This window comes from Aulonocara sp. 'chitande type north' Nkhata Bay, linkage group LG17, assembly GCF_057382095.1.
Source record: "Aulonocara sp. 'chitande type north' Nkhata Bay isolate Kocher_YH1m ecotype deep benthic linkage group LG17, A_spYH_male_GT1.1, whole genome shotgun sequence".
In the NCBI taxonomy this organism is placed as follows: domain Eukaryota; kingdom Metazoa; phylum Chordata; class Actinopteri; order Cichliformes; family Cichlidae; genus Aulonocara; species Aulonocara sp. 'chitande type north' Nkhata Bay.
In genome coordinates this window covers 41,626,141-41,647,263 of record NC_141360.1, presented here as the reverse complement: position 1 = coordinate 41,647,263, position 21,123 = coordinate 41,626,141, and the positions used below count along the sequence as shown (strand labels likewise).

The 21,123-nt window shown below is 43.8% G+C and overlaps 1 protein-coding gene and 1 long non-coding RNA gene across 2 annotated transcripts in view; one reads left to right on the top strand and one right to left on the bottom strand.

Annotated features, from left to right (window-relative positions):
• The window catches only part of tmem178bb (transmembrane protein 178Bb), a 75,239-nt gene that overhangs the window by 51,822 nt on the left and 2,294 nt on the right, over positions 1 to 21,123 (bottom strand). The window lies entirely within an intron of this gene.
• On the top strand, positions 7,487 to 8,042 carry LOC147310671 (uncharacterized). The gene is made up of 3 exons (XR_015125648.1): positions 7,487 to 7,621; positions 7,718 to 7,793; positions 7,904 to 8,042. It is a non-coding gene; the product is annotated as an uncharacterized LOC147310671 (long non-coding RNA).

Sequence of the window (21,123 nt, the reverse complement as noted above, 5' to 3'; positions counted from 1 at the left end):
AGCCTAATCTTAAAAGTAGAGATAGTGTCTGTCTCCTGAATCCAAACTGGAAGCTGGTTCCACAGAAGAGGGGCCTGAAAACTGAAGGCTCTGCCTCCCATTCTACTTTTAAATACTCTAGGAACAACAAGTAGGCCTGCAGAGCGAGAGCGAAGTGCTCTAATAGGGTGATATGGTACTACAAGGTCATTAAGATAAGATGGGGCCTGATTATTTAAGACCTTGTATGTGAGGAGCAGGATTTTGAATCCTGGATTTAACAGGAAGCCACTACAGTCCCTGTCAGTACATGAGGCCAGCTCTGTCACTGGGACAGTCTTGATTGGTTTCATCCTCTCTTTATGTGCTTAGCTTATTGCTCTCCATCATATTGTCCCTGCCTTGATGCAAAGTCCCATTTCCAATCAGTTGAAAGTGTGAAATTTGCATCAAATTTGCATAATGATGACAGCCTTCCTCAAGAACTGCTGCAGACTGCGCTCCCTGTCTGCCTCTTCTCTCCTTCTGTCTTTCCTGTTCCATGATTTTTTTTTTGTGTGCCCGCTAAGCTCTCCGCCTCTCCGATCCTCTTTGTGCCCTGCCTATTCATACAATGAGAGAGCGGTCTGGCAGGCCTCGAGTCTAAGCTTGCTGCTATAATTAAACCTGTGGTGTCAACGTCCACCACTCCAAATCCAGGAAGCAACCAGCAGATACAGACACATAGTTACAATCACGTACCTGACACCAAAATCTGAGTGTGCTCGTGTTCCTCCTGTCAACATATGCACATGTGCATCTGTGTGCCCTCTGTGGTCTGGAACCATCAGCTTGTTATTACAAATGATATTTTTCATTTTCAACAACTTGGCTCTGTGATATAAATAAAACTGCCACACAAACCACACTGTCTTAAATGTCATTTAATGTTGTTAGTGTCGCTCAAGGTCAAACAAAAGTGAGGGACAAGAATGCTTCTTGCTTACATGGATGGTAAACGGTAAACAGACTGGTTCAGGTAGTACTTTTCTACTCTGAGCACTCAAAGCTATCATTCACACACATCCATAGTCCGATGGATGCATCCTCGGGCTTCGTATTGCCCGAGGATGTTTGGCATTGTAACAACCCTTATTATGGCATAGCACCACTAGGGGGCGTGTCCCATTATTGTAGCAGTTGAAGAGTCTCCTAATGCAGCTGCAGCCATTACAGCAGAGCATGCTGCTCTCCGTGCATCTGTTTAGAGAAACTGTACCATTGCAAGGGGCTGCAGCGGCGACTACCTGACCCCGCCACATGTATGTGTGACCTTGTATGATCTTGTTCTCTTAACACCAAATAAAGGTCTGTTCTTCTATTTAACTGACTGACCTCCGAGTTTTCTGGCTAACACACCACATGCCTGCTGGACCTGCTAGCCGCTCCTTCCTCACCAGACCGCTGTTGCCAACTGGAGAACCACCAAATTCATGTTGATTGTATGGATGACGGCACATACAAGAACCAGATTATGTTTGTATGTAATGATAAGTCATTTAGTTATCAGACCACACTGAGTGATGGTTTCCATCAGACTATAGGAAGACCAACCTGTTTCAAAATCAAATGCTCTGTTACGAAGACACTTCTCTTTGTAACACGAATGCACTGCTGGACAGAATTATAGTGTCGGAGCAGTTTACCATATGTGCTTACTCTTTTTATATTGCATCACTTTATTTCTTGGTAACATAATGGGCCCGTGCAGTCACAGCAGGCTATCCTAGTGAGACAGCAGCTGTGGGCAGGCCCTACAGCAGGTAGGTGAGTTCAGTGAGGGGGAACATTAGCATTCTTCTTGGGTCATCACTGACTATCACACAATATGAATCTTAAAATAGTGTCTTCTTAGAAATTTGAGGTGTCCATGAAAATGTGATTTCTAAGAACAACTAATAGTATGTAGAGCTTTTGAAGCCAGGACCACTGACAAACTCTAATAAATGAGACTGGTGGGGGGCCGAGGGGAATTTAGTCCAGTTCAGCTGGGTTTGGATGTCTAACTGGTCTTCATAAAGTTAAACATATAGTTCACGTACATGCAACAAATACACATCTAACAGTACTGAGCTTCTCAAAAGGTAACGAGGCAAGAGGCTGCCTGGCATCAGCGTGATGGTCGGAGCCCACAGATCATCATTTCTTGCCTTTCGCTGTGATGCCGGCTGCAGTTTAAAAGGAGGGCATCTAAAATGTCACAGCAAGCTGCAGAAGGCTGTCTGCTAAACCACAGACTCACCTCAACAGGACAGCATGACACCCATGATGGACGGCATCCCTCTAAATCTCTCTGCACTGCCTCATGCTGCAATCAAACTTTAAAGGAACTCTTAATTCCCAATGCTGCTTTTTGCTGTCATGTTGTTGGAGTTTGTAGGGCCTTTACTTTTTCTTTAGAACATCTTTGATCTCAGACATTCCTGATTACAGAAGAAATTAAATATTCAGCAGACAGAACACAAAAGAATAAAATCAAGCAAAGAACCATTTAAAAATCTATTGGATAAATAATTTTTCAAAGCCTAGCATAATAAACTCAATGATAACAAAGGGTTTGTTACATTTTAGAGTTCATTCCATTTCAAAGGTACGTAGTACTTCAGATCAGCAACAAGGTTAGTGCACTCGTGGAGAATGCAGCGTAGCATACACAAGGCTGCGATGACTAAACAATAAAAACGGTAGAAGGTTATATGAAAAACATCCAAAACATCTTCATCTTACAAACTAAAATTTCACAAGATTGGCTGTAGGATGTGTTTTGATCAACCCAGACCAGAAGCATAACATACCGACGAATGTGACAGATCCTCGGTATGTTACACGCTGGGAGGCATGAGAGCGGGTTGGCATGAATCTATACATGTGTTTTACGTGTCATGTGAAAATCAACCTAACAAAGCATTGTGTATGTTAATCACTTTGGAAAACACATCTGATAGGGTTAAGGTTAGGGACGGCTGGACTACGCCTAGGGGCGTGGCAAATCTTTGGTATGTTGCACGTTGGGAATGATAATGAGCATGGAAGAGTTACTACTGCTACTACTACCAATACTAGTACTAGTAATATATGAAGTACTATATGTACTATTGAATTAGAGCTGGGCGATATGAGATTTTTTCATATCACGATATGTTTTTTTCATTTCAGGCGATAACGATATCTATCACGATATAAGCCAAATAACTATATTTGTAAGATTTAAATGTGCCGTTGCTCACACTTCAGCATGCAGGCTGAACCACTAACCTTCCAGTTAGCAGATTACCTGCTCTACCTCCTGAACAGCAGCCAGTGTTACACCGGTTACTAATCAGTTCTACTGGTAATAGGCCAATTGGCCAAGTCTGTAGTAATTTTCCTAAACTCAGTGCAGCCTGCAATACTGCTGTCCACAGTATATTTTACTTAATAGACTTCAGCTCTTGGCTGTCGACCATAATATCCTATTAGAGCGATTAGAACATGCTGTAGGTATTACAGGTACTGTGCTGCAGTGGTTTGTATCATATCTATCTAATAGACTCCAGTTTGTGCATGTAAATGGAGAGTCCTCTTCACACACTGAGGTTAATTATGGAGTTCCACAGGGTTCAGTGCTAGGACCAATTCTGTTTACACTTCTTCATGCCCCTCTTCTATGGAACCAGCTTCCAGTTTGGATTCAGGAGACAGACACCCATCAATCCTAAAACGTTTTTTTGGTTTTGTTTTGTTTTTTAAAGCTTATAGTTAGGCCTGGAACAGTTGACCCTGAATGCTCCCGTAGGCTGGGATTCCCATGATGCACTGTTTGTTTTTCACTCATTATGTGTTTATACATGACTCTGCATTTAATCATTACTTATTATTAATTCCTGGTTCTCTACCACAGTGTGTCTTTGTCTTTGCCCCCTCACCACCAACTGCTCGCAGCAGAACATCTAGCATCACAACTTAACCCGCTGCTAATGGATGAGATCCCCCCAGAATGGCTAACTGAAAGATGGATAGTCCCAATCCCCCAAGGATTCCCAGAAGGGACCAATGTCATCCGACTGCAGGCCAATAACCTGCCTGTCGCAACCACCAAATACCTAAAGAGAGTAAGACAAGTCCTGAGGAGTCAGCTGAATGACAAGAACAATATCTGGACAATTAACACATGAACCCTGCTGGTCATCAGATACCATGATGTCATAATAATCTGTCTAACGAAGGAAACAGAAGTTACTGATATCAAAACAAGAAAGCGCTCAACCATGCATGTCGGGTTTCCTCCAAGTCGAGCATCCTGAGATTGTACACTAAGCAGAAGGAAGGAGGCCGTGAACGAGTCACTGGATAGTGTCAGAACCACTATCCAAGATGAAATAACAAAGATCCATGAGTACATTAGGAAGATGGGATCTGCTGGAGCCCCTCCAACAGGAGCCCAGTTTGGGGATGACTGCTCCCTTCACCCTCCACAACTTCTCTAGCTTCTGTCTTAGTCCTCGGTATTTCTTCAGATTCTCATGTTCCTTTTTCCTGATGTTGATGTACCTACATCTATCACTATGGTTGTAGTCATGTATATTACACACACACACACACACACACACACACACACACACACACACGCATGGTCATCAATCTGATCAATGCATTTACTTTACCACTGCATTGGAACCACTGAACCAACATTTGCATGACCTATATTTATATGTGTTACTGATTATAACAAGCTGCACCTGTCCTGTCAGTAAATTACCTGCAGCTGGATATCATCTCTTAGTTGGTACCTTGCTCTAAATTGCCTGGCTCTATATTATATTTGAAAGCATGTTTCAAGCTCACTGCATCATATTAAGGTTGAAAATTAAATCATCAAGATGTCATCTAGCAGGTGGGTATTAGGATGATTTCTACAAGCTCTCCGGGTCCATATGGATGCAGAACTGAGCTGCAGAACTCTAAAGTCTACTGAAGTCGACTTAAGTCTGAAATGCATTGCTTTCATTAACTGTTTTAAAAGCATTTGATTAGCCATTAGGAACACACAAGTTTCTGCTGGTTTAGATAAATGCATAACCACCTGAATAAACAAAGACATAGAACAAAAGCAAGTATACAGTAGAATCAAATAATGGAGTGAAGATGCAAGGGAAACAAAGCGGCACGTTGCGAGCCGGTAAGAAGACTGACCGTCATGCATGTGTGTGCATGCGCATTTTCTGTATCTGCTTAGAAGATCCCAGTAATGAAAAGGGTTATCTCCACCTGTCAGCACACGGGCCTCAGCCAATTACTCACAGAGAAATGGATGTCATTCAAATGTCAGAGTCATTCCAGTGGCACGTGTTGCCTGAGCTATGTGTCAGGGTGTTAATTAAATGCATCTCACAGGCTGCGTGGATCAAACCTGAGTTAAACACAACAAAAGCAAACACCTGCTGAAATGTGCAGGTGTGCCTGAACAACGGGAATTGAGAGAATTGGTGACCAGTGATGGACATTAGACCAACTGTAAAAACTGGATGCAGCTGTTCACACTAAACCCAAACATTAACCATCTTCACTCATGCAGCCATCCCACTGGCGCCAGCTGAAGGCTGCCAAGGTCGAAGCTGACTGCAACAACAAGATTCTCCATGATAACAGGATTGTTGTCAGAACTCTATTTATGGACACAACTGTATATGTTATGATTCTCAGTGATCCGAACCTTGTCTCTCGTTTTTTTACTGACATTTCTCTTGCTATAATGAACACCAAAATACTTTTGTTTGCTGTAATAGTTTCTTGTGTCCATACTGATCCTTAATCCACAAAGCTCTTCTAATGGAAGGAGCTGAGACAGCTGGAATAAATCCAAATCTTCTGCCATTTAATTCATATCAGTCAAACCAATCTTATCTCTAGTACAAGTGTTAATTAACAATTAATTAATTGCAAATTAACAGTTTGTGCTAAATTGTGTTTTTGTGTTTCATTGGTAGAAGGATAGTTGCTACGATTAGGTAAGTATGTACTCACACTCGTGGTTTTTCATCGTCACTGTACCGTGACAGCAGTGATGAAAAGTTAATATACTGTTAATACGGTGCAAGTGGTCAAACATGTATATCTATACACCACCGATCGAACGTTTGGACACACATTCTCACTTAATGGTTTTTCTTTATTTTTGCTACTTTCTACATTGTAGATACAAACTGAAGACATCAAATATATGAAGCAACAACCCTGCACTGTAAACATGTATAAGAAATTCCAGATTCATGTAAGCAACAAATGGCTATGCTAAATTAAGCTGTATTTACAAGTAAAATAATCACTTAGAAAGTTGGAAGCGTCGTTCGTGTCTGTATTGGAAGCCATGACATCTGCTTAATGAGCCTCCCTGCTCCTGAGAGTGCTGGCTATTCTCACACGGACCTCTTTCTGAAAAGCGCATTCAATGTTGATTTAAAGCTACAGATACAGAAAACCATAGGTTATACATGCAAGGTACCGAACATGAGCTGTGGGGTATTTGGGGGCTGAAATCTACATTCTGGGCACATGTGAACTAACCTTGATGATACTTAAAGTGGAGGAATATGAGGCGTTTAAAAAACTCATTATAAATGAAGCTTGATCAAACTTTCACTTCTCTTAATCTTCTCTAAGGAGCAGGCGTTTGTGTATTTGTTTAATGATTGTTGCTGATGCTCACTAATGAAGGTGCTGACACTTGTGTAGGAGCTTTAGCTGAACTCACCGCAGATTTACTTAGAAAGAGAAATAATTTTCATCTTTTTTGCAGGAGTCACCTGGCTTCTCTGCTCTGAGCAAACTGCCCAGAAAACCCCCATCCCGCCAGCAGTGACGCTGTCGTCGTGAGAACGGCATTTTTCTTTCCTCGTCTGTCGTCACCCGGAGCAGGAAGATTTGTTGTCTAACCTCCTGACGTTCAGAGAAACATTCATCCTGACCTGCTCTCATCAGCTCAGCTCAGCTCAGCCACCGGCTCAATCTGCCTGCATAACATCTGTCAAACAGTCAATGCGTGTTACCATGACAACACAAACTAGAGGGGGGGGCGTTCTTGGTTGGTACAAAGCACACGATAATGAGGCCCTTGTTTAGTCCCCCTTGTGTTAATCAGCAGTTGCAAATTAACAGTCTGTGGTTAGTGTGAGACGATGTTATGAGCAAACAGGGAGCACAAAGCTGATAACTATTGCCTTTCACTGAACACCCTGCCTGGATCCTGCTCCTGCACAATAATGCTCCCTTCATAGGACATAATTCTTGTGCTGTCCTGCAGTCCTGAGCAGTGAAAAGGACTTTCTTGTGTGGCGGGCAGCTGTGGCTACAGAGCTCCCTTCATCAGCTCTCCCTCCACACAGGCAGCAATTCTTCAGGGCAGGCAGAATAAGGGCCTGATTGATGTGGGCTCTTCCTAGAGGCCCACAGCACTCTGCTGACTTGATAAGCCATTGATTAAATGGGCAGAGGAAGATGAGGCTGGAGAGACACCGCGGGAGAGAGAGCTGCCTTCTAAAGAATGGAAATGTCCACTGATGTGAAATCAAACATGGTTTTTATGCTGAATGCTTCAGGAAGTCTAAGCAGTGCATCCCAGCTCGCTGTAAGTGCACTCTGTTTTGTGAGTTGTGTGGATTTGCTTTGCTTCTTTTATCTTGTATTTTATGTTTCAGCTGAACTGCACTGTTTCATTTGTTAGGGTGCATTTACACCACGCTGCATGCTAAAGTGGATGAGCGAGGTGGCCTAAAGATAAAAGTAACAACGTACAAAATGTAACTACTTTTTACATTGTAGACACAAACTGAAGAGATCACATATATGAATGAAGATATATGAAAGTATGTGGCAATGGAAAAACTGATAAATATTTTTTATATTTTAGATTCCTCAAAGTAGCCGCCCTTTGCTTTGTTGACAGCGCTGCAAACCCTCAGCCTTCCTCACTGAGCTTCATGATGTAGTCACCTGAAATGGTTTCACCTTATCAGGTAAATATGTTTAGAAAATTAGTTTCTTTCCTGGCACCCATTATTCTTGTTCATCTGTGGTTAAACACACACAACAAGCTCTGTATTGCTGGATGGAGCCTGTCGTGCCATGAGAACTGTCTACGCTCTGCCACACCCAGAGTCTCATCCTCCGCTCCATCTGAATTTGTCAAGTTACTCAAGTTCCGGTGGTCTATCATGACCTCGCTATGGTCTTTAGCAAAGACAGCTCTCTCCCTCCCTCCACATCGCCAATCCGGTCGTAAAGTCTGACGTCACTAGTCGTGTCTGGACCTAAACTCCGCTGCAGGTCCATATATCAAACGATCACTGTGGCATTACTGAGAGTTGAAAAACTGTCTAAAGTCTTTCATCTTTAATAAAATGATCGGCGTTCTGCTCTACCAGGTATAACAACTGAGTTTAACATCCAGGCATCCATGAAAACGGAATTTATGACATTTAACGGAGTTAGAAGTTAGCAGGGAGTTAGCTCGCTAGCTTCTATCTAAATACAATATAGCATGTCCTGACTGCGGGGTTTTGGAAACAAATTCAAACGTACAGCTCTGCTATCACTTCCAACATAAATGAAGACAGAAAACTAAACAGCAGTGACGTTTGTAGGGTTACTGAAGTTGGGCTAGCTGGTATATAATGATGTGCTACGTGACCGCTAGCGACACAGCTATGTTAGCATAATATAAACAAGCTAAGTTTTTTCCACTCGATAAAAGTTAACGTGAGTGTTCTCGGTGGTCAGGAACAAATGTAATCGCATGGCAGGATGCTGTAAAAGGACCAAACTTCATCCAGGAGAACAACTGAGATAATCCATCCACAATACGAGGTTAGTCATTCATATACTGCTGCATGGGCTGAGCTTAAATAAATGATTAGCGGTAATAAAAGCCGAGGGAGGTCAACAGTGATCACTGACTGTTTTAGGAGCTTTTTGAGATTAAATAGAAGAAAATACAAAACATTAAACATGTTAACAACACAAAAGCCATATTAAACGCAGACTACTTTAGGCCCGGAAGTAGGATTCGTCACGTCATCACTTAATGACCGGATACCACTGTGGGATAGATCTGCTCCTTGGTGCTCTACTTCCCACTAGTCGCCTGTACAGCCTGGCCAAACCTAAAAGTGAGGCCATGGAGCGGCATAGCACAGACTCATTAGGAGCCGGAATAATCTATCCATCCACATCGCTGCCTGAGCTGCGTTTTTTTCTTCGTGAAGACGAATGATAAGTCTCTGTCTGTGCACACACTTTCAAGGATTAAACAAAATCACCATTAAGTATCCTCTTCCACAGCTGTGTTCCGCCTTTGAACTTCTCCAGGGGGCTACTATGTTCAGTAAGGTGGATTTAAGGAATGCTTAACATTTGGTCAGGATAAGGGAGGGAGACAGCTTTCAGTACTCACCTCGGACATTTCGAGTGCTTGGTCATGCCCTTCGGTCTCACCAACGCCCCAGCAGTTTTCAGGCATTGGTCAATGATGTATTGAAGGATTTCATTAACCACAGTGTTTTCATGTACCTAGACAACATTCAGATTTTTTCAAAGTCTTTGGAAGAACACAAGAATCATTCTTGCAGACCTGCCAGACCAATCTTGTTAGAGAACCAGATGTTCGTCTCTCATTTTTTGGGTTTATTGTGGAGCAAGGTCAGCTTCGGGCTGATCCGGCCAAGATTAAGGCCGTGGTGGAACGGCCGGAGCCCCAGACTCGGAAGCAACTGAAGGTTTCTTGGTTTCGCCAACTTCTACGGACGTTTTATTCCAGACTTTAGTGGAATTGCTCTGCCTCTGACATGCTTGACCTCTCCCAAGGTTTCATTTCAGTGGTTTCCAGCGCCACAACAGGATCGGGAGTTGTTGGCCATAAAGCTCACACGAGAGTCTGACTGGAGGGGACAGAACAGCCCCTTAATAACTTATCATGTACACATTGGTAAGTTGTCTTGGTAAGGTTATTATTAATACATGCATTCATTGGGATGTGTGCATTTTGCACAGTGCATCTTTCTATGCAGCCATTGTGTACGTTATGTCTTAGTGTACAAAGGTTGCTGTCCCACAGTACAGCTGCCCATGCTCTGTATGTATCCATACAGCGATGGTCTGTGGGAGAAACCATGAGGTCATCAAACATTAATGTTGGCTTTGTAACGACGGGGAAACAAACCACATCTTGATTCTTCCCCCTCATCACTCTCGCTTTCTCACCGTGTCCATCTACGCTGCCTGTGGTTATAGGAGTCACACTGGATGAGTAAGTCTCCCAGCCGATCAGAGCTGCTGTCTGCTTCTGGACTCGCACGTTGTTAAAGGCAAAAGAGAAATCGGGTTTGTGTGCTGAGCTGCCGTCATCATTTGTATTGCATTTATATTCTCATTTTCCATGAAAAGACACAAAACGATCATAATATAATGGATCCATTTGACTGGATGTATTTGGAGTGATTTTCAGTTGCTTCTCTTATGCAGTAGTTTAATATAATGAGGCGAGAGAGCGAAAGCCTCCTAGTGGAGGATGGAGCCACTACCAATCGATCCCAGAAAAGGCTTACAAGCCGATTAGTAACGTACAGATCGCAGTTCACTGAAAAATAATGAAAATTAATAACTTTTTAACAGTTTTCATACCGTATTTACATTGTTTTTCATACTTATGTCAACTTTTACTGTCAAATCTTGTGAATAACAGCTGCATGGAGTCTTTTGGTGCTGCCTAGGGGGGTCATAGCAGTAGTCTTCCAACCTATCACAATTATTCAAAGTTTAAGGTTAACAGTTGGCAGAATGTAAGAAAGAGTCATTGCTCTGTTGTGTGTGTGAACTTCACAGGTTCCTTAATAAACATTATTCTGTAACCCAGTGGTTCCCAAACCTTTTTTGCTAGGCCCCCCTTTGTTTTACAAGAAAAATCTTCGCAGATACAGACAAAATACTGTTAATCTGACTATCTTCAGGTTTTACACGCTTACATTTACACAGGCAGTTACTGTCCCTCCATTTAGAAAGGCAGAGGCGTCACGGTGTGATTATTTTACGTGTAGTTGTTTTTTTCCTGTGTAATAATGTTCAACATTGCTATCATTACCTTTTCAAAAAGTGCCTCTCTGTGCAAAATGGGTTCAAAAACATAAACAGCTGTGGGATGCTGTTTGATTTGGAGAGCCCAGCGCTGCTCCCGACAGGGAAAACCAATCCTGCAGGGAGACCTACCTCGGCACTTGTGCAGGTGAAGCCAAAGGGAAGATTTGCTTCATTATATTTTCTAGTCTTTGGCTTAGAATGAAGTTGGTTTGGAAACATATTCAGCGATGCTTCATCTCCTGCTTTGCGTTTGTGTGGGAGCCCCGTCAAAAACCTGTCCATGATGCTAACAGTGTCCAAGCATTCTTTTTTTTTCTTTTCATACTCCCCCCCCCCCCCCCCCCCCCCCCCCCTGCAATGGCTCTGCGCCCCCCCAGGGAGCGGGCCCACACTGAACCTCTGCTGTAACCAGTTGTCTGGTGCTATGTGTTAATGCTCAGTATTCAGAAAAATGCAGAACAGATTTTGCTGTCCATGAATCTCATATTCTGAATATGATGAAAACCTGGATACACATATTCACAGAGAAACACTGGGTGTAATGGTTTGGCCCATAAATTCCCTTTTCTGTTTATTAAATAAATATTGATCTTTCCTTGGAACTGATTGTGAATTGAAACATGCTGAGTTAACTCCTGCTCTTTACTATTTTACAAAACTCTACTGGGATTTCTGTAACGCAGTCAAAGAGCTTCCTGTATTAGTAACAGAGAACATGTACACACAAAGCTCTTTAAAAGAGAAACAGAGTTAGTTTGTATCTGTCAAAATGAGTGAGGCAGCAGAAACCAGGTCACTCGCTTGAAGTCAAACCTTATGTTTAACCTTTGTGCGACAAAACTAGCAAGAGTCTCCTCACCTCACAGCCACTATAGACTCAACCCGACTCCATCTCTGAAATATTACAAAGAGACAGCAAAGGCATAAAGGAGCATTCAGTACACTGGCACTGCAGCTTCTGTCAAAGCTCATTACATCTGTTCATCAGGATCATTCTCTGCTAAATAGCACAGAAACCTCAGATTAGCTTTGTAGCGCTGAAAGTCAAACCTCTCCTGGTGCCTGACTACAGTTCTGATAATTTGACATGTTTGTGTGACATTACTGCAGAGTGACACACAAAATAAAGGGTTACCTTATACTGCTCAGGGAAATATTTTTGTCTATGTTTCATTACTCTTGGGGTGTGATGGCTGCACCTAACATGAAGTGAGTGAGTTTGCTCAGCCTGTCTTCAGTCTGTGGGTGCACTAATGAGCACAGAGTGCAGCCACATGTGAATAATTTAACTGTTTCCAGGAGGATGAGAGAACTCCTGGCTGTGTTTCCGTGGCCACAAGAAAACATGTTTCACATAAATAAGCTAAATAAAACCTGGATTCTTAAAACGATGGAGGCTATAATAACCTGACACACAGACACGCGTATGGCCTGGTTACGACCCGGTTTAAATGAGGCAGAAGCTGAATCTGAGACCACCGTTTGTCATCTGCTTGGATATTTTTTACAGTAGTATCATCAAGAACTGATACTGATCTAGTACTTCATTGGAAGGTAACACAATCAAAACCACTAAAATATATGTATTTGTCATGTCCACCTTCAGAAGGCTGCCTGAGGAAACCCAAACCAGCACTAAGCTCCTCACCTTTACTCACATGGCTACCTCTTTCCTGAATTAGTAAAAACAACGTTTTGCTTCCTGAGTTTAATCAAAAGAGGGCGTGTCACTCTAGTACTGGCCAATGACAGACCGGGGGGGGGGGGGGGGGGGGGCTTTCACTTTCTCATAACATTGAAGGTATGAGAATGGGTGGATGGATGGAGTACTTGTTGAAATGTTACCAGCGTCACTGACTTTCAGGTGTGCTCCTCTTTTATCTTCCTCTAATTGCAGAAATCATTTTGACGTTACAGTTTCAGTTTTTGACACCAAGCAGGTCTGTAATGTCAAGTTTAAATAGGAAACTTGTTATTTTATTGTCATTAAAATTAGACCTCATAGACAGCTGTCCATCGTAAAAGTGCCACACCCACCTGCCAAACCCTCCATGTGTCTATCAAATGAGTAGTTCAGCCAGTTGGGCTCATTTACAGGGAACCTGTGAGATACCTTTAACCTCCCGTAGTATCTAATTTAACCCTCCCCGGGTCTCCTGGGGAATCGAGTAATCCAATCCGAGGCCTTTCCCTGCTGTTTCTGCTTGGACGGGACTGTGAATGTCTTTATGAGGAACTGAAAGGCCTTTTCCTCACAGGGTGACGGCAGATGGTACAGGAAACCTCACTCCCCCACCCCCACCACACTCTCTCTGTAATCCTCCCCTCCCTGTTCATCCTGTTCTCCACAGCCATCATTGGTTTTCTCTTTATTCTCATTTTCTGTCTCATACCAGTTTTTAGCTTATGTTTGTCCATTGTTGTTTTATCTGTCCCTTCCTTGGGACGGACACAGCAGCAGAGTGAGCTGCTTCCATAGCAGTACATCCCCAGCAGATCGCGCACCATGCCCATTCACTGTAACCAAGATCATACAACACATATTTGGATTATCAACATCACACACACACACACACACACACACACACACACACACACACACACACAGCATGTTTTCACATCCTTGTGGGGACATGTAGTTGACTGGTGTTGGCCAGAGGGGCCGATGGCGCGATATGGCAGCCTCGCTTCTGTCAGTCTGCCCCAGGGCAGCTGTGGCTACAACCGTAGCTGCCTCCACCAGTGTATGAATGTGAGAGTGAATGAATAGTGGCATTGTAAAGCGCTTTGGGTGCCTTGAAAAGCGCTATATAAATCCAATCCATTATTATTATTATTATTATTATTATAATACTTTCCCTAGCCGCTTACCCTAACCATCAAAAATAAATGCCTGACCCTAACCCACAACCTAAACCATAACCTAACTGTAACCCTGACACTAAAACCACATTTTGTACCTTTAAACTCGTGAGGACGGATTTTGTCCCCATAAGGGTTGTTGGTCCCCACAAGCATAGTAAATTTCCAATTGTTGGTCCCCACAAAGATATGTAAACACGTACACACACACACTCTTTTATGTGTGATACAGACTTACAGACTGTGTCATTCAGACTCCACCTGAATATGATTTGTGAGGTTTGTTGTAAAGAAATAATTTATAATCACTTGATAAGTCATCCTGTTGCTGTAGCCGTTGACCTCATACCTCATCTTCTCTGCCCTCTTTCCATAAATCTGCATAATGATGCAGCATGCTATTATGGAAGATACTGGAAAATGAGGAGATGAAGGGATGTTGCTGATCTGGCTAAACACTGAACGCTGGAGCAATATTAGAGCACATGCCAGAGAGATGAATGAGGACCAAAACATTAGTCTCAGATCTGTTAAGTTTGAAATTAAATGTGAAAGGGAATCAGATTTGACCGTGCAAAGTGATGGGCAGGTAATGATTCATGTCTTATATTTAACAAGTTCTATATTTATTTATTTTTTAAAAACAGCATAATCTATTTAAAATGGTCAGGACACGATTCATCAGTGTTTCGATGTGTGTCCAATAACAAGGATGCAGAGCAATGAAGAAGCAGCAGTATGTGGTCAGTTTGTGTATTTAGTGTCCTGTCCAGAGACATGTGGACCGAAGGAAGCAGGGTTTGAGGTTAAGATGGAAAAAGTGTGTGTGTGTGTGTGTGTGTGTGTGTGTGTGTGTGTGTGTGTGTGTGTGTGTGTGTGTGTGTGTGTGTGTGTGTGTGTGTACACGCTCACTGGGAGCAGCTGGGTGACCCTTAGCACAAGTTTATGCACCAAAGCAAACACAGAGGAGACCTCATCAAAGGGCTGCTGGCGTTTCAATCTCTCGCCTGGTAATTGTGAAAAAACTTTAGATATTAGCACTATAAAATAACTTGAGCTCTTTGTTTTTTCCATATGCAGGAGAATATGGGGAGGCAAGCGCATATTAAAATATCCAGGTTCATATCTGGTTATTCAGCTAATTTACTGTTAGACCAACAACACAATGCTAGTTAATCTTCATAAATGTGGAGAAAGATTCTCCTAAAAGTCGATCATGAATTAACTGAGGTTAACCACATTTGTTGGAAAGCTCAGTTCAGTCAATAGAACCTCTCTGACAAAGTAAAGCAGGCTAAAAGATCTCATACAGCTACACATGATTTCATGCTTTAAAGAAAAAGCTGTAAAACAAAGTGACAGCTTTCAGTCTGGAAAGAGTTACAAAAACATTTCTAAGGCTCTGGGACTCCAGTGAACCAGGATGAGAGCCATTATCCACACATGAACCTTCCCAGGAGCGACCAGCCTACCAAAGGTACTCCAATGGTTTATCAACAACTCATCCAGGAGGTCACAGGAGAACCCAGAACAACATCTAAAAATGTCTCACTTGCCTGATTTACAGTCAGAGGTTGTGATTCAACGATAACAAAGAGCCTGGGCAAAATGGCATCTGTGGGAGAGTTCCAAGGAGAAAACCACTGTTGACCAAAGAGAACACAAAGACTCGTCTCGCATTTGCAAAAGATTAAAAAAAAACATGTTGATGATCCCCAGGACTTTTGAGAAAATATTCTGTAGATTCGTGAGGCAAAGGTTGAGCTTTGTGGAAGGTTTGAGTCCCGTTACATCTGCCTTCAAACTAACACCATTTCAGAAAAGGACATCAAACTAACAGTCGGACATGATGTGTGGTCGTGTGATCGTCTGGCACTGCTTTGCTGCTTCAGGGCCGGATGACTTGCTATAATTAATGGAGCCATGAATTCTGGTGTCTAACAGAACATCCTGAAGGCAAATGTCCAGCCATCAGTTTCTGCCCTGAAGCTCAAGAGGACTTGGGTTATGCAGCAGGTCCACCTCTGGATGACAACAAAAACCAACTGGAGATTTTTGAGTGGCCGAGTTTAAATTTCAAATGTAAATGATTGCGATACTTCGGAATGACCTTAAACAGCTCATCCATGATGGAAAACCATCAGTGTGGCTGAATTAAGACAATTTTGCAAAGCAGAGAGGGTCAAATGTCCCCCACGAGGAAGTGAAACTCATTGCTAGTTACTGCAACACTTGAGTTACAGTTGTTGCTGCCAAGGGTGGCACAGCCAGTTATTAGGTTGTATTGATGCACGCTCAGTCATCCAGGTAAGTAATCCCAAAAGGTGGATTCTGTCCATCTGGACGTTTTCAGTGGGAGAAACGTTTCCTCATCATCAGGTGACGTCTTCAGTCTCAGCTGACTGCAGGTTTCAACCTTATAATCAGGACATTTGAACAATGACTGAAACCAGCAGCACTGAATGAACACTGGGCTGGGAGGTCAGTTCCTTCATCATTAATATCCAAATTGTCGTGATGATTGATCAATAACCATGAGAGAGTTGGGGAATGGCTGCAATCACAGCATTATTAGATGGTGACAGATGGACCCTTAGGCCCCCTCCTCCATTCAGAGATGGTCTTTCCCTTTTCACATAAATGGCCTCCTTGACTCCATGTCCAGGACGTGTACGTCCTCATCATTGAAAGAGTGATCAACAAACTGACCTCACAGCCCATTGTTCCTTCAGTGCTGCTGGTTTCAGTCATTGTGCAAATGTCCTGATTATAAGGTTGAAACCTGCAGTCAGCTGAGACTGAAGACGTCACCTGATGATGAGGAAACGTTTCTCCCACTGAAAACGTCCAGATGGACAGAATCCACCTTTTGGGAACTACTTACTAGGTTTAGGGGCAATTACTGTTTTTACATTTCGAATACTCATTTGTTAATATGATTTATGTTTTCTTATTTCTTAACATCACAAAAATGACATTTAAACAGGCATTTGTACACAGCCATAAAAGGCTGATGGGGTATTGGTGCCTGTCTGGTGTTCCCACTGAACTTTTATACTTTGAACAGTAGTATTAGTAATACCAGTATCACTAAAAGAATTGGCAGCAATTGTATTTGTGGTGTAGTTGCAGCAGTAATTTGGTAAAATATGGTTCTAATAGGTTGCTGCTTGTAGGTGTCCAACGTGACATGAGGGACTGCAACATTCTGTGCTTCACGGAGACATGGCTGACCCCCACCGTGCCGGACCAGGCCGTAACTCCGTCGGATTCATTCTTTGTGCTCCGCGCGGACAGAACGGCAGAGTCGAACAAAACCAAAGGTGGGGGAGTGTGTTTCATGGTAAACAGAAAGTGGTGTGATGCCAGGAGCATTTCTACTCTCTCCAGCGGCTGCTCGCCACATCTGGAGTTCCTGAGCATTAAGTGCCGCCCTTTCTATCTGCCCCGTGAGTTCACCTCAGTCATCGCCACGGCGGTCTACATCCCACCCCAAGCGGACACAGGTATGGCTTTGTCCGAATTACATGATGTGCTGAGCTCGCTTCAAAACAAGGACCCGGGCGCAGCCCTCATTGTAGCAGGAGACTTTAACAAAGCGAACCTCAGACAAGTCATGCCAAACTTTTACCAGCATGTCTCGTGTCCAACGAGAGGGGATCGGATTTTGGATCACTGCTACACGCCATACAAGCAGGGCTACAAAGCGGTCTCACACCCGGCTTTTGGGAAGTCTGACCACAACGCCATCTTCCTCATCCCCCAGTATAAACAAAGCATACGGAGGGAAGACGTGACCACGAAGGAAGTAAAACGGTGGACTGCCCAATCAGAAGCTACGCTACAGGACGCACTCAACGACGTAGACTGGGACATGTTCAGAGCATGCGCAGTCGACATCAACGAGTTTACGGAAGTAGCAGTATGCTTCGTCAGTATGCTAGCGGAGGAGATTATCCCCACTGCGAGAGTCACCACATTCCCAAACCAGAAACCGTGGATGGACAGATCGATCCGCACTGCAGTAAACGCCAGGACCACCTCCTACAACGCGGGTCTCGCCACTGGCGATATGAGCGCCTACAAAGCGGCCTCATACGGCGTGCAGCGCGCGGTGAGAGATGCCAAACGCCGGTACCGGGAACGTGTGGAGTCCCACTTCCACCAGGGCGACACACGGAGTATGTGGCACGGACTACGCACCATTACGGACTACAAAGCCAGGGACACTGCGCCGATCAACGCCGACTCTGCATTCACCAACGAGCTGAATCGGTTCTACGCCCGTTTCGAGGTTAGCCAGGCGGCTAATGCTATCTACCGCCTGACTACCGAGGACAGTGACGTCATCAGCGAGAGACCGGTGACCAGCATCGCGGAGCGTGACGTCCGAGCGGCACTGAGGAGAGTGAACACAAGGAAAGCGGCGGGGCCAGACGGCATCACCGGCCGTCTGCTGCGCTCTTGTGCTGACCAGCTAGCAGGTGTGTTCACTTACATCTTCAACGAGTCCCTGGCGAAGTCTGTGGTCCCCACATGCTTCAAAAGATCCACCATCATCCCTGTGCCCAAGAACAGCAAACCCTCATCCCTGAACGATTACCGGCCAGTTGCACTGACCTCGGTAGTAATGAAGGTGTTTGAGAGGCTGCTGAAGAACATCATCTCCTCCTCCATCCCAGACACCACAGATCCGCTGCAGTTCGCCTACAGATCCAACAGATCCACAGAGGACGCCATCGCCCACGTCCTACACACCACTCTCAGCCACGTGGACAAGAAACAGGGTAACTATGTGCGAATGCTGTTTGTTGATTACAGTTCAGCGTTTAACACAATAGTGCCCTGCAGACTGTTCACAAAGCTGAGGGATCTGGGACTTAACAGCCGTCTGTGTGCATGGGTGTTGGACTTCCTCACTGGCAGAACTCAGGTGGTGAGGGTGGGCAGTAGGGCTGGGCCATATTATACCGTTCACGGTAATACCGGTATAATGTTAGGCAACGATAGGAAAATGAAACGCGCATGCGCAGTGCCTTTGTTTTCATACGCACATGGCCGATTGTTGAGTGAAACAGATGAACCAGAATTGGTTTGTAAAAATGATGCAACTTCCGTGATGTGGAACTGGTTTGGTGTTTGTCCGTCAGATACACAACAAAGCACATTTTTTTGCAGAACATGCAAGCGGCCGTCGTTATTGTCGTATTTGTCGGACTAAGATGCTCTTAAATCTGGGAGTAATCTGGGTCCTAAACTCCGTATGCTTCAGGTCAAACGAACACTGCAGCATCACTTAGAGTTAAAAACTGTCTAAATTCTTTCATCTTTAATAAAACGATCAGCATTGCTGCTTTACCAGGTGTAACTATAAAGTTTAACTTCCAGGCATCCATGAAAACAAAAGTTATTACATTTAACGGAGTTAGAAGTTAGCAGGAAGCTAGCGGAAGTTAGCTCGCTAGTTTCGCTAGTTACCTAAGCATGATATAGCATGTTCTGACGGAGAGATTTCTGAAAAAAAATCAAACGTACAGCTCTGCTATCACTTCCAACATAAATGAAGACAGGAAACTAAACAGCAGTGACGTTTGTAGGGTTACTGAAGTTGGGCTAGCTGCTATATAATGATGTGCTACGTGATCGTTAGCGACACAGCTATGTTAGCATAACATAAACAGTGAAGCTGGAGGACGAACGCTAACACTTTTCCACTTATAAAAGTTAACGTGAAGGTTCTTCATGGTTAGAGACAAATGCAATCGCATGGCAGGATGCTGTAAACGGACCAAACTTCAGTCAGGAGAACAACTGAGATAATCCATCCATAATACGAGGTTAGTCATTAATATTATAGTAATGTTGTGGAGTTGTATTTTGTCTCGCATCAATTATATCGTCGGTTATATCGTTATCGCAAATTTTCAAATATATATCGTGATAAATATTTTTGGCCATATCGCCCTGCTCTAGTGGGCAGGTGCTTCTCCAACAGCATCACCATCAACACAGGAGCACCTCAGGGATGTGTCCTCTCGCCACTGCTCTACTCCCTCTACACTTCAGACTGTGTGGCCACCCATGGCTCCAACACCATTGTGAAGTTTGCTGACGACACAGTGGTGTTGGGTGCCATCTCCAACAACGATGAGACGGCCTACATGGATGAAGTGAAGAATCTGGCATCGTGGTGCCAGGACAACCACCTCCAGCTGAACGTCAGCAAGACCAAGGAGCTGGTGGTGGACTTCAGAAGGGGTCAGCACAGAGACTACAAGCCCATTATCATCAATGGAGCTCCAGTGGAGAGGGTGCAGTCCTTCAAGTATCTTGGTGTCCACATCTCCTCAGACCTGACATGGGCTGCCCACATTCAGGTCCAGACCAAAAAGGCTAGGCAGCGCCTGTATCACCTACGACAACTGAGGAAGTTCAGGGTCTCTCCAAAGATCCTCAGGATTTTCTATACAGGCGCTGTGGAGAGCATCCTCACACAGAACATGACATCGTGGTTTGGGAACAGCTGTGTGAAGGACCAAAAAGCTCTCCAGAGAGTGATCCGTACAGCAGAACGCTGCTGCAGGATTGCTCTCCCCCCGCTTCAGGACACCTACACCAGGAGATGCCGGACTAGAGCAGCGCAGATACTGAAGGACCCGTCCCATCCTGGCAACAAACTGTTCCAACTTCTGCAATCTGGTAGAAGGTTCCGCATCTTCCGGGCAAGGACAGAGAGACTCAAGAGGAGCTTCTATCCCCAAGCCATCCGTGCCCTAAACACACACCCCCGCCCTCTCACATCATCTATAATTGACTGAGACAGGACTCTTCCAGACATTAAACCAAGGCACAATGTACATTTCAATTCCTTTAATTTTAAATATGTTTATATTGTCTATCCTGTAAAATAGTCAGATATCTATTCATATTAATGTACAGAATTCACCTGCTTGCTGCTACTACTGCACATGCACAATGTATATACTATATGTGTATATATATATATATATATATAATATGTTCTTCCTCTACACCCCCCCCCCCCCCCAATTTTTGCACATGTCGAGGAGCGTGTCAGGCTACATTTCACTGTGTGTTATACTTGTATAACTATGCATGTGACAAATAATAAAGAAC